A 12107-nucleotide genomic window follows, 5' to 3' on the forward strand; every position below is an offset into this window, starting at 1 on the left:
GAGAAGCAGGCTCCCCGCAGGGAGTCCCAGTGGGACTCAATCCCTGGACCCAGGATCACAACCTGAGCCGAAGGCAGATGCTCAACCACTGAGCTACCCAGGTGTCCCTAATAGCATAAGTAATCTTAAGAACAAAGCTGGAGGTATCACAATCCCAGATATCAAAATACACTGCAAAGCTATAATCATAACACTATAGTACCAGCACAAAAAGACACGTAGATCAATGCATTATGATGATAGACAGCCAAGAAATATGTACAATACCTATATAGTTAAACTATAACAAAGGAGGCAAAGAGTATACAATGGGGAGAAAAGTCTTTTCAGTAAATATTGTTGGGGAAAAAAGGACAGCTACATGCAAAAGAATGAAACTGAACCACTTTCTCACACCATACACAAAATAGACTCAAAGTAGTTTAAAGGCCTAAATGTGAGACCTGAAACCATAAATCTGCTGAAAGAAAACATAGGCAGTAATCTTTGGACACTGTCCTTAGCAACATATTTACAGTTATAATTCCTAAGGCAAAGGAAACAAAAGCAAAAGTGAATTATTAGCATTACACCAAAATAAGGCTTTGCTGAGCAAAGGATACCATTGACAAAACAAAAAGGCAACCTACTGAATAGGAAGAGATATTTGCAGATCATATATTTGATAAGGGGTTAATATCCAAAATATGTAAAGAACTTATACAACTGAACACCAAAAAAATAAAAAACATTTAAAAATGGTTAGAGGAACTGAATAGACATTTATCCAAGATGACATATAGATGGCCAGACACATGAAAAGATGCTCTATATCCCAAGTGTTGGCAAGCATATGGAGAATATGGAACCCTCATGCATTACTGATAGGGATATTAATGGGTGCAGCCACAGTGGAAAAGTTTATGGGGGTTCCTCAAAAAATTGGAGAGAAATCTATGATCCATTAATTCTACTACTGGTAGTTATCTGAAGTAAACAAACACTAATTCCACAAGATATATGCACCCCAATGTTTATTGCATCATTATCTACAATATCAAGGATATGAAAGCAACCCAGGTATCCGTGGATAGAAGGATGGATAAATTGGTGTGTATACACACACACACACACACACGGACACACACACACTACTGTTTTACTCAGCTTTGGAAAAGATCAAGAGCGTGCCCTTTGCAACAACATGGATATATCTAGAGGGTCTTAGGCTATGTGAAATAAATTAAAGACAAATACTACATGACTTCATTTATATATGCAATCTAACAAAAAGCAGACTTGTTAAATACAGAGAGCTGGTGGTTACCAGAGGGAAGATAGATGGGCAAAAGAGAAATGGAATTAAGAGGTACAAACTTCCAGTTATAAAACAAATGTCATTGTGATGAGAAGTACAGCATAGAGAATGTAATCAATACTGTAATATGGTATGGTAACATGATAATTATAGATATGCATAGAATTGTGGAATCACTATGCTGTACACCAAAAAGTATAAAATTGTACTTCAATAATGAAGAACAAGGATTTCTTCTACATCTTGTGTTATGTCCAACCAGAATTTAAAGTTCCGTTATTTATACAGTGGTTTTAATTTATACTTTAAAAAAATAGGAAAATTGGATTCTGATGGCAAAGTGAGCTTGCAATTGAGAAACAGAGGTATGTTTTCATACCTGCTTAAAAAAAAAAAAGAATTGGGGTGTGTGAGTGGCTTAGTAAGGTAAGTGCCTTTGGCACAGGTCATGATCCCAGGATCCTAGCCCCACATCCTTCCTGCTCTCTGCTCAGTGGGGAGCCTGATTCTCCCTCTCCCTCCCATTCCCTCTGTTTGTGCACGCTCTCTCTCAAATAAATAAAATCTTAAAGAACTAAAAGCATCCCTATGTTGAACAACAGCTATTATCATAATCCAAGAAGAGATGCAAACTCATTATATCCAATTAACTCTTAAAGAACACACCTAGGCTCAAGACTAATTGCAAGAAAAAAAAAAGAGCAAATTATTGCCAGTGACAAAAGTAAAGGTTTATCTTATCAATAAATAGATATAAACCCTAGAATATGTAGATTGAAAACTTTCCCCTACTTTGGGGCACAATTACTCTAATCCATTCCAAGAAACACAAGATGTTCTCTCACAGCAAATCAAGCATTAGGAGACAATATCAGCTTTGAAACAGGAACTCCCTGAAAGCAGTCACTAACATTGGCATTTCTTTCTGGCTCTCAGAATTGAGATTATATTAGAACCTTTTTCAACTTCTTAGTAGTTGACTTGAGTAGTCATTTTCTCTCCCACAATAATGTCAACCACAAGCATCAGTTCACTTCTGTAAATATATCCATTGGTTATTTGCCTATTTAGATATTCCAAGGACATTGTAAAATCCCAATCTCTGGAAGAAGTAGACCAACAGAACCAGCCTTCTCTGTAAGAGGCGGTTCTCAGCAAAGTGTAATTTGAGGGCCTAAGAAAGGGCAACGTATTTTCCATGTCCCCAAATCATTGTCATTTAGGCAAAGACATTTCCTGTTGTTGTTGTTGTTTTTTTTTTTTTATAACAAATGTTTACAGGATAGGAAACACCTTAATATCTTAGTAAGAATGAGAATACAGTGGTTTCCTTCATGATAGGAGGAGCTTAGAATTTTAGAAGAGATGCTGAAAATAAACTTCTCCCTAGAGAGATTTTTTGTGTTTATATCAGATATAAATTTTATGATTTTATATATTATTTGGTATACTGGAAAATAGATACTTGTTTCGGATGCATGATAATCCCATATGCTTTTTTAAGTACTAGTCTCTAATGTGATAACCAAGATGATAAAGTAACACAAAATTTCATCCTATTTTGATCTCATTGAACTATAAAATAAGACCATCTAACTTTGACAATAAAGTACAGGTGTTCATGATCATTATTTATCATGATGATTTTTGGTAAAGTGGAAGTACCAATATGATAAATACCTGCTTAGAGAAAATTAAAATAAATAGAAGATGCATATGACAGCAACTTAATGTGCCCAGGAGAAAAGCTAGAGTAATGACACAGCTTAAGTAATGGTGACGTTTACTTGGGTTTACCCTGGCATAATAATCCTGACTAGTCCTTTGATGTACATGCCAAGGTTAAATGGGAGTCTGTAACTTGTTTGAGAACACCATGTTTTGAATGGTGTGCTGTAGCTTTACCTATCCAATTTTGTAAAACCTAGTGATGTGAAAAATAACATGGAATTCATAGTTTCTCTTAGGAAAATATTTGCTGAGCCAGAATGATAGTTTGGATGTGCTCGAGATAGCTTCTATACTAAGTGAAAGAGGAACCACTTCTAGGCCTAAGATTTTTCTGCCTATAACAAAGATTTGTGCAAAAGTAAATCCCACACTGCTTATTTACAAACAATAGGACTTTCTCCTTGCTTTTATGAAGTAAATCATCTCAGTTTTAGGGAAGTTGTAGAATCTCAGGGGGCAAAGAATAATTCAGTAAGCTTGATCTCAAATCATCTTTATTCATTGTTCTTTGGGAATTTGGAAAGTACATGAAAAACTTTAGTATTTACCTCTGAGTATTAGTATTGGAGATTTTGCAATTTTGCAAGTTTGGATGCCCTCACTGCAGTGCATCTGCATAAGCCAGAACTCAAAAAGCACAGTGCACTGGAAAGCTATGTTAATAGCGACTAAACCAAACATTGAACGTTTCAGGGAGTTCTGTAACACTAAAGTCAAAAATTATTTTCTTTTCCGTAGTCCACCATGAATATCTGAATAATTATATTGGTTATGGGAAAGAAAGTCCTCCAATACAAGGGATTGTGGTGATAGCTTAATGCAGAATTGGTTTAATGGTTAAAGTGTTTTACTCAGCATAGTAGTAAAAGGCTTCTGTTCCAATTACTGATTCAAATAGATACTTTAAATGATATGCAGGAAGCTTAATCCCTCTGTTCCTTAAGTGTGTCCTTTCCATCCTATATCTTATCAACTTTCCTTCCCTCCTCCTCCCCACAGCTTTCTGGATTTTGCATCTGTAATTTGATACAGATCCACTATGAGACTTCATTGAAGATTTCAGGTAGATTCCTAGTAATCAGAATCATGGTGACCCTTTCAAATATTTCTCATTTTTCTAAAAATCCTCATACCTAGTGGACTTCCTGGTCTTCTTTGAATTGCTTTACTTATATTGCAACATATTTTTGAACATTCAGGGACTCTGCTTTTTCCTGTTTATTCTTCCTACTGGGCTTTCAATCTTGATATAACTTATTACCAACTACTTTGTTTTCAATCTGCTTGCCTGGTCTAATTCGCTAATATTTACCCTCCTACATCCTTAAACATGAAAGTAACAGCAACCACAAAATTTGCATTGATAAATTTGGCCTGCAAATAGATGACACATTCTCTAAAATAAAAAAATTTAAAAAAATTACTTATTTATTCATGAGAGACAGAGAGAGAGGCAGAGACATAGGCAGAGGAAGGAAGAGGCTCCCTGTGGGGAGCCTGATGCTGGACTCAACCCCAGGACCCTAGGATCACAACCTGAGCCAAAGGCAGACACTCAACCACTGAACCACCCATGTGCCCCTAGATGACCTATTCTTTTCTTCCTTTTTTCAGTCGAAACTGGCTCTTTGTGTTCATTTCCAGGTTAGTCTTCAGCCCTTCACATATAAATCTCTTTCTTACATTTCTAAAGTTTTTTTTTGAAGGTCACAAATGGCACCTAATTATCAAAATCCATGTCCTTTCAATTTGTTATGTTATATAATACTGTTAACTATCATTTCCCTTGTTATTCACTTGTCTAATTTTTCTAACCATGTGCATCCTCATTTTTTCTATATCTTTTCAGTGTCCTTTTCTATTTACCTCTACATTTTATTTTGACCACATTTCTAGTGTTCTATGCTTACTTCTAAAGTGTTTCAGGCCATATTGCCATGGTGTACAGCTTACTATCACAGTTATCTCTAAATTCACTTAGTTGTTCCTCTACCTCTTCTACCATAACCCTATTAGAAGCCATCATCATTTTGCATGTGGGCTCTTGATCTAGCCTTCTGCCCAATAGCCTTAATTCTTCTTCTCTCCCCCATAATCCATTCCTTACATATCATCTAGAGAGGTCTTTTAGAATAGATAGAATGATATCACTTACTTAAAACTCTCCAATGGCTTCACACAGCATCTAAGATAAAAATAAGAGCTTTTTATATGGATTTCCAAGCCCTATGTCATGTAATTTCTGCTTACCTCCTTTGTTCTCTTTTTTTTTTTAATTTTTTTTTCTTTATTTATGATAGTCACACACACAGACAGAGAGAGAGAGAGAGGCAGAGACACAGGCAGAGGGAGAAGCAGGCTCCATGCACCGGGAGCCCGACGTGGGATTCGATCCCGGGTCTCCAGGATCGCGCCCTGGGCCAAAAGCAGGCGCCAAACCGCTGCGCCACCCAGGGATCCCCACCTCCTTTGTTCTCTATCTCTCCTTATCCACAAGCTTTAGCAACTTTGGAATCTAATATTTTATGCCTTCTCCTGGACTTTACACTATCTGTTCCCTTTGCTCAGAAGGCATGGATGCCTTCTTTTTACTCAGCAGATTAGTTTTCACTTCTTTAAAGAGCCCTTTCCAGATCATCCACCTGAAGTAAACAGCCTGTCTATTTTGCATCTGTGTTTTTAGGAAAGTATTTGTCCTGTTTTATCCCCCTGGTTATTGGTTTCATGTTTGTAGTATGTATTTCTTCTCAGATGTATTCTCCATGGGATCAGACTTTTTAAAAAACAAAACTGTTGTGTTCATAGGTCCTAGAACAGTATCTAGTACATGATAACCTTAAAGTATACAGATTGAATAAATATTGCAGAACTTTTGAGAGTACAGCCACTGTGATCAACATTAGAAAGTCTCCTCCAAAAATAACTATATGATCCAACAATCCCACTTCTGAGTATTTATCTAAAAGAGTTGGAATCAGGGTCTTGAAGAGATATTAACTTTTTCATGTTCACTGCAGTACCATTTATAACAGCAAAGATGTAGAAATAAGCAGTGTCCGTAAATGGATGAATGGATAAGGAAACCCAGTGTGTATATATAATGGAATATTATTTGGCCTTAAAGGGAGTTCTGCAATATGTTACAACATAGATGAGATTTGAGGACATTCTAAGTGAAACAAACCAATCACTGAAGGACAACTATTGCATTATTCCACTTATGCGATATCTAAAGTAGACAAATTCAGATATTTGTGGAAGAGTGAAACAGTAGTTGCCAAGAGTTGGGAAGAAGGGGAAATGGGAGGTTGCTATTAATGGGCAGAAAGTTTTAGTTAGGTAGGATGAATAAGCTCTAGAAATCTGTTGTACCTGTGGTTAATACTGTATTACACACTTAAAATTTGTTGACCGTAGAATTTACACTAAGTGTTCTTACCACAAAAAAAAAAATTCATCCTTTGAGTAACTCTTAGTGTGTTGTGATTGCTTCATATTAATGCAACCCCCCCCAAAGATGGTATTAGAATATCACTATAAAAATGGCACTAGTAGTCACAGAAGTGACTACTAGTCTAGATTTTTGTTCACACTAGATATAATCGACCATAAAAAAAATCTTTGTATTATCTTCCCTGGCTGTGTGTGCTGACTGGACTGAATTGGGCAGTTCTTCTGCTAGTCTCAGAGTTTCTCATGAGTTTGTAATCAGATGCTGGAGTCCTCTGGAGGCTCACCTGGAATCTGGGAAAGCTGGGCTACTCTTCTTGAGCTCCAGGTGATCTTGGGGGCCTTTCCTTTCCATGTGAATTCTAAAGCAGGGTGGCTAGACTTCCTTCATGACTTCTGAGGACCCCAAAAAACTCCTACATGAGGAAGGAATTGCTGGACATTCTTCATATCTGTGCTCAGAACTCCTATGATGTCACTGTCCCTGCTTGCTCTTGGTCAAAGAAGTCAGCAGTTCAGCCCACATTCAAGGGAAGAGTGACAAGAATATAGATGGAAGGGTGTATATGAGAGCATTTTGGAGGGTGGCTACCACAGGTAGATACAAGTGAAATAGCAGGGTTAAGCACAGGAAGGGATAGGAAGGTGGCAAGAGACAATAGAAAAAATGAACATGAGAATATATTTCTTCAAACTCAGCTGGTTCCTAAAATCTAGTTCTGCTTGTCTTACTCATTTACATTCCCTTTAAATAACATCATTTTAAAGAGTTTAATAGACTGAAATCCTATCATTTTAGAGTTTTATTTTAACTAGATATATTAAATTCCATTTTTAAGGATCTTCCATCTCATGCATGCTACTGTAGGAATCCACAAACATGGATGGAATCTTCCTCGTGGTCTGTTTTTGACATTGGTTTTTCTGAAGTACTCCTTTTAAAACTTGTAGAATAATACTGAAATTCCCAACAGATAATTTTCCCTCCTGTGCTTATTACTGAGCACCCAATCCATAGCTTAACCACTGCAGCACTCCATTAATTGTGGACACGGAATGCTCAGGAGAACCATCCCCCCATGATTGTGGTTTGAAACCCTCCAGAAAAGGCCTGTAATTGACAATCTGACCTCCAAAGGGGGAGTGATGGTAGCATTAAGGGTTCCACATAATGCTGAGTTTGGGTTATTTTGTGATTGGTAGGATACATTATTAGGGCAACAAATCCAGATGTTATCAGGCATCAAGACCAGTAAATCTGGAAAAGGATAAAAAGGAGATATAGGTGTGAAAAAAGGAGACCACTAAAATGGGAAAAAATTTAAAAAACACCTCAGTGACACCCTTTGTAGGAATAGTTGCATGGTCTGAGATGGGGCTGCTGTGGTTGTAAATGAAGTCTTTATGACCAAGTGTAAAGGAAAGGAAAAGGCATTGCTGATGTAGAGTTGATTGTTGTAGAAGATGAGTACGTTGCTTTTGTCAAAATTTTTTCTTTGTGGTTTCTTCAAACATGATACTTATTTCTATTATACAAGAAATATACAAATGGGCCAATTTTTGAAATTTTAAAAAACATCTTCACATGCCAAGATGAAGACACAATTTTCTTTTAAATTGTGTCTACTAGAAGCCAGAAAAGGACACAGGATTATTTGCCATGAATTTAGAAAATCTAAGGACCTACCAGTAGCTGACCACTACTGTTCTTTGATTATAGAATGCGGGCCTGAACTAGAGCAGTTGTTCCTACATGTCACATGGTTGTAGGATATTCTCTGTGGCTTTTTTTTTTTTTTTCTCTCTTTTTTTTCTCTGTGGCTTTTGACCTCAGCTCTGTCCCTCTATTCATAGTTTCTCAAGATTATTTTCACTTAGGTTCCTGTTTCTAAACATCAAAGTTGAAAACTCTCTGGGTGGGTGGGCTGAATATTGTGATGCTACTCAGATCCCCCTTCAGGAATGAAAAGGTTATTATGCCAGCTGCTGGCAGGGCTGCCGCCAAAGTAGCTTTAGGTTGTCATCTACTTTAGGGATTGCCTTATATCTCAAGAGCCTCCTTGCGTGAAATCACATCCCTTCAGTAAGGCACCCCTTTTGGCAGTCAGCGACTAACTCAGGTGATGGACTTTTTAGGCCTGTACTTTCTCACAACTCAGAAGTGTTCTGGAGGCTTATTTCATCTTCACAATGACTCTGCTGATCCTAAGTTCTAGTTCAAACTCTCCTTCTGCCTAAGATTTTTCTTCTCTTCACTCTCACTGTTGTTTGGAAAACACTCATAACTTTGTACACACTAAGTCTGTCTTAGAATCTGCCTTCTGGACAAGCCAACCAGTAATACTCGTAAATTCACACCTCTGATCTTTTCTTAAGCTTCAGATCCATAAATCAAACTGTTTAATCATTTCTGCTTGCATTTGTGAAAGTCTTCAAGCTTAACATGTTCAGAACTGAATTTCTGAAAGTTATTCCTCTTTCAAAATTGCCCTGCTCAGTGAACGTCATTGCCAGCCACCTAGTTCTTCTGCCCCAAACCTAACCATTATCATTGATTCTCTTCCTCAAAACCCACATCCTATTGATGAACATCTTGTCAGCCATGACTCCTCAAACCATCCCAAATTCAAATACATCTCACCATTTCTATTGCCCTAGCCATATCTGTGCTGCCATCAGTTCTCACTTGGCACAAGGGAGATGCCTATATTCTCTTAACTATGTCTGTCTGTATCCCCTCTGGATAGGTCTTCCAATAGAGCCATCTAATAAGTTATACCTTGTTATTCTCCTAATTTCAATGGTTTTCCATTATAAGAGGAAAACCCCACATGAGCCCCTAATGACATTATCTCACAATCTACTGATGGTTCACTACTTCCAAGCCATATTGGATTTCACTCTGTTGTATACATTCTTTTTTGGTCCCAAATCATTTGAATTTTCTGCTGCTTCAAAAGTTATGCTCCAAGATCTTTGCTGGCTATCCTTTCTACCTTCTCTTTCCTTGGATCTCGAATGTCACCTCTTCAGAGAGGTCATGCTAACCACTTAGCTAAAGCAACTCCCAGGCTCTTTTATCATTTTATTTTATCCTCTTCACAGCACTCAGTCCTGAAATTTGCTGTGGATTGGATTGGATTCCTATAAAATTCACATATTGAAGCCCTAAATCCCCAATGTGATGGAGTCTGGAGATAGAGTCTTTAGGAGATAATTAAGGTTAAATGAGGTCATAACAGTAGGGTAATAATCCAAAAGCACTGTAGCCTTAAAAGATCTCTCTTTCTCCACTCCCTTCTCTCTGCCCCCCTCCCCCCTTGACAAGTTAGATGTGCACTGGTGTAAGAGTGACACACATGTCTAGGGACTTCAGGTGGTGGAGGAGAACATGCAGGGAAGGGAAATGGTAAGGAGGAGGAGGATCTTTAGAGGCCTGACAGTTTTAAAAGTTTATCATTTCCTTTTGTTGTCAGTTATTTATAGGATATATATAAGAAACTCCTATGCATTTTGTTTATGATTGAAGTAGACTGAATTTTTGCTATCACTTAAAGAACCCTGTCATTTCTGGTTGACCAAAACTGATTCTGTTATTTGAGGTGTTTTTATACAAGTTCTAAGTATAGCTTCTTCTGCTTTGTAGTTCTTACAAGTCTAATTCTGGTTTTAATAGATAGGTTTCTGTCCAGTGAAGTGGTAGATCTGAGTTCAGCAAAAACAACTACTTTAGGTACTTTCATTCTCATTTTAAAAACTGAAGAACCAAAAGTAGAATTTATGTTCTTTCTCATCTTGAGATACAAAAATGCTGTTAAGATCCAACTGGTCTTGAAACCCAAAGTTAGAACATGGAGCTGTTTGAAGAGGAATTTGCTGGTAACCGTGAGTAGACTGAAAATGAAAGAACTATTCAAGTAGTACACTTCGTGGTGGTTGAGGTTTACATAATCATGGTCTTTCATGATCAAAGATAACAAAGCTTTGGTACTACTCTGCACAATATCAACTCTTTGTATTTTCTGATCTGCTCACTAAGGTTGAATTTTATCATTTTTCCCCCCAAAGATTCAATCCCCATTAACAGAAACCCACTAAGAGGAGTGCATTTGTGGCTTTAGTGGCCTACCAAACCAAACATTTTCAGGTCAACTCAGGAGAAGAAAGAGGATCTATTTCAAGAGGTCTATTACTGCACAAACAAAAGAATAGCATGAAGCAGGATATCTTTTTATAGATGAGTTTTAAGTCAATAGCACTATCAGTCTTTATAATCCCTGCTAATTTTAAACACAAAATTGCATTGGCAATATATGCCTACATAGCTAAGATTACCACTTTATCCAGACACCAATATACAATATTATTTTTGTAGTTCCCTTTCTTATAGTGCTTGGCTTTCTGTGCATCACATTTTCCCCAAAGATGTTAGAAAATAGGAAGTATCACAGATGTTATCTAAGTGTTCTTATTGGGTTCTACAAATCCAGCATCCACCGAACTCTGTATGGTACATTCATATTTAAAAATCTGAAGCACAGAAATGCAGTAGGCTGTATAAGTTATTGGTTTGGTGAATCAGTATAATTTAGGATGATATAGCAGTGGATGGGAGCAATAGGATAACAGTGATGGTGATGAGCAGAACCCTTAGGCTATTTTAGGGGTGAAAGGTATTTAGGTAGTGGATTGCACTATTATTAGTAATTGTTAAAAGGGTTTCCAAGGACCTCTCCTGTTCACTGCTCCTGAGATATATAATTGGCCTGCAGTAAGGAAAAATGAAAACCCAGGTGCTATGTCCAGTGGAGGCCCAGAGAAGATACGAAGAGAACCATATCAGCAGTTTATAAATATTGTTTTAGAATTTTCAAATTCAAACATCATTTTAGTATCATAGAAGATCCTATTAGACACAATGCTTTATGGTTTTGGTATGGGTTGAATTTTGCTAATATCCTTATTAGTACCACTGTAAAGTATATTTGAAACCCTATCTTACAATACACAGACATACACAAATACACACACACACACCTCAACATGGATTAAAGATTTAAGTGATTAAGACAATGAAATTCTTATAAAACATAGGGGAAAAGCCCCCTGACAGAGGTCTTAGCAATTCTATTTTGGGTAGAATACCAGAAGTACAAACAACAGAATCATAAGCAAATAAGTAGAACTACATCAAACTAAAAGATTTGTGCACAGCAAAAGAAAGAATAAAACAAAAAAGACAACCTAAATGATGGAAAAAATATTCACAAACCATATATCAGAGAAAAGATTACTATCCACAATATATAAGAACTCGTATAACTCAATAGCAAAAAAAAAAAGAGTGAATTAAAAAATGGACAAAGAACGTGGACATTTTTTTTTCAACGAAAGTGTACCGATGGCCAACGGATACATGAGAAAGCTGTTCAACATTACTAATCATAAGGGAAATGTAGATAAAGACCACAATGAGCTATCACCTCAGGCCTGTTGGAACAGCTGTCATCAAAAAGACAAAGAATAAGAAATACTGGTAAGAATGTGGAGAAAAGGGAATTCATGTACACTGTTGGTGGGAATATAGATTGGTACAGCCACTGTGCAGAAACAGTATGGTGATTCCGTA

This window comes from Canis lupus, chromosome 29, assembly GCF_011100685.1.
Source record: "Canis lupus familiaris isolate Mischka breed German Shepherd chromosome 29, alternate assembly UU_Cfam_GSD_1.0, whole genome shotgun sequence".
NCBI classification, from domain to species: Eukaryota; Metazoa; Chordata; class Mammalia; order Carnivora; family Canidae; genus Canis; species Canis lupus.